The 3025-nt window shown below is 36.1% G+C and overlaps 1 pseudogene; it reads left to right on the top strand.

Moving 5' to 3' along the window:
* Positions 1 to 593: 593 nt before the first annotated feature.
* On the top strand, positions 594 to 1750 carry LOC109452262 (rRNA-processing protein FCF1 homolog; annotated as a pseudogene).
* The last annotated feature ends 1275 nt before the right edge of the window (positions 1751 to 3025 follow it).

Here is a 3025-nt window from a genome sequence, read left to right as displayed (position 1 = left end):
ACACAGGTCGCAATAAAAATGGGTGACACATATATAGTATTATAATGTGAGCAACCACATCCACCAGTATTGTTAGTGGAGACTTTGGAGTACATTTTGAGATTCACAATAATTAAAATAATTATAGCCAAAATTACCTTTGGAAAATCTTTTAAATCAATCATGAAGAACAGTATATGTTTTGTACAAATTTGCCCAGTAATACTTATGCATGCTAAAATTTAAGATCTAAAGGAAGGGGGGGGGAAGTCTATATGAAGGTATTGGAACATTCAAACCATTATGACTGGTTGTTTATTATTATTATTATTATTATTATTATTATTATTATTATTTTAAATTGCTGGGTCATAAAGTAGTTCTATTTTCAATTTTTTGAGGAACATCCATACTGTTTTCCATAGTAGCTGCACCAATTTGCAATCCCACCAACAGTGCAGGAGGGTTTCCTTTTCCCTACATCCTCACTAACACTTGTTTGTTGATTTATTGATAATAGCCATTCTGACAAGTGTGAGGTGGTTTCTCATTATGGTTTTAATTTGCATTTCTCTGATGATTAGTGATGTTGAGCTAATCATGAGATATGAGCATCTTTTCATATATCTGTTGGCCATTTGTATGTCCTCTTTGGAGAAATGTCTATTCAGGTCTTCTGCTCATTTTTTAATTGGGTTGATTTTTTGGCATTGAGTTGTATGAGTTCTTTATAAATTTTGAATATTAACCCCTTATTGCATATATCATTAGCAAATATCTTCTTCCATTTAGTAGGTTGTCTTTTCATTTTGTTGATGGTTTCCTTTGCTGTGCAAAAACTTTGTAGTTTGATGTAGTCCGATTTGTTTATTTTTCTTTTGTTTTCCTTCCCCGGGGAGACATATTTTAAAAGATATTGCTGGTTTGTTTGTGATTCTGGAAGAAACAAGAGTACAGTGTGAATATGGGGAAGCTAAAGAAAACAAGAAGTTATGGGACCATGAAGCAAATGCTTAGTCTCAGAGATCAGAGGTTTAAAGAAAAGGATAGATTTAAATCTAAAAAGAAAGATCCCAGTGCACTCAAGGAAAAAGAAGCCCCCAATACCCCCCCACCCCAACACCCCCATCCCCTGCTATTCTTCCAGTATAACACATAGCTGGGCCCACCTTATTGCATCCTGGTTGACACCAACTTTATCAACTTCTCCATTAAAGCCAAACTAGACAGTGTAGTCAGTGATGGACTGTCTATACACCAAGTGTATCCCTTGTATGACTGCCTGTGTAAAGGCTGAAATTGAGAAATTGAGGCAAAAGTATTGAGTGGCTCTAAGGATTGCCAAGGAGCCAAAATTTGAACTATTACCACGCACAAACAAAGGAACCAGAGAGTGCTTCGTACAGAGAGTAACTCAGCACAAGTGTTACGTTGTGGCACGGATGACCAGGACCTTAAATGAAGAATCAGGAAGATCCCGGTAGTTTCCATCCATGTACATTTTTAAACACAGGTACAACATTGAGCAGATGATTATGGAGCCCCTCGGTTCTAATTCTTATGGGAAAAAATTCCTCTGCTTTCCTTCAATCAACTTTCTCTGTTGTCAGTTTACAAAACATGCTAAAGGGTGAATTATTATTCCACTCACCCATTTGCTCTGTTATGAGCTGAGTATGGTCAAAGACACCCATTTTTTCATATTGTTTTGAAAATGATATTTTTGTATAATTTTAAAATTTGTTGCAGCTTTTTTATAAATCTGATGACTGTTCACAAATTAAAAATATATATCTATTGCTAAGAGCAATGTCAAAGAGTTTACTGCCTATGTTTTCTTCTAGAAGTTTTATAGATTCAAGTCTAACATTTAATTTGTTAATCCATTTTGAGTTTATTTTGTATATGAAGTAAAAAAAGTGGCCCAATTATATTTTTTTGCATGTATCTGTCCAGTTTTGCCAAGACCACTTATTGAAGACACTATCTTTTCCCCATTGTGTTTCCTTGCCTCCTTTGTCATAGATTAATTGACATATAAAAAAGGATTTACTTTGGGGCTCTCTATTCTATCCCATTGATCTATATATCTGTTTTTATGCCAGTATCATACTGTTTTGATTATTGTAATTTTGTAGTATAGTTTGATATTAGGGAGTGTGATACCTCCACTTTGTTCTTTTCAAGATTTGTTTTGCTGTTTGGGGTCTTTTGTGGTTCCATATAAATTTTAGAATCGATGTCCTAATTCTGAGAATGCCATTGTTATTTTAGTAGGGATTTCATTGATTTTTGTGTATTAGTAATAAGACAATTTTACAATATTAATCTTTCCAATCCATGAGCAATGTATATCCTTCCATTTATTTGTATCTTGCTCAATTTCTTTCTTCAGTGTCTTATAGTTTTCACACTACAGGTTTTTCATCTCTGATTACGTTTATTCCTAGGCATTTTATGCTTTTTGATGCAATTGTGAGTGGGATTGTTTTCTTAATTTCTTCTGATAGTTCATTATTGGTGTATAGAAATGCAACAGATTTCTGTATATTGATTCTGTTTCCTGCAACTTGACTGAAATCATTTATAAGTTCTAATAGTTTTTTGGTGGACTCTTTAGGGTTCTCTATACATATAGTAACATGTCATCTACAAATAATGAGAGTTTTACTTCTTCATTTCCAATTTGAATTCCTTTTCTTTTTGGATTGCTGTGGCTGGGATTTACACTGCAGTAATGTTGCAGGAAGTCCAACGTTCCTATATAGAGTCTCCTCCCATCCTATGGAGGTGGAAGGACCACAAACAATGACGCTCATGGAGCCCCTCTGACACCCCCCCCCACCCTCAATTCCCAAGGTCCCCAGAGAGCTGTGGGGCTCCCCAGTCTTCTCTATGCAGTCTCTCTCTGGTTTGTTACAGAGAAAGTGGTCCGTATGGAAGCAGTCTCTGGGCCCGCTCTATGTGCCCAGTAGTTGTGGGAAAAGCATGGAGCGAGCATGCGCTCAGGACACCAGGTGCACCTCCTACGGGGAGGAGCTGCTCT

Source organism: Rhinolophus sinicus, linkage group LG02 (assembly GCF_036562045.2).
Source record: "Rhinolophus sinicus isolate RSC01 linkage group LG02, ASM3656204v1, whole genome shotgun sequence".
NCBI classification, from domain to species: domain Eukaryota; kingdom Metazoa; phylum Chordata; class Mammalia; order Chiroptera; family Rhinolophidae; genus Rhinolophus; species Rhinolophus sinicus.
Note: the sequence above shows the minus strand (reverse complement) of the source record. Positions and strands in the feature narration are given on the sequence as shown.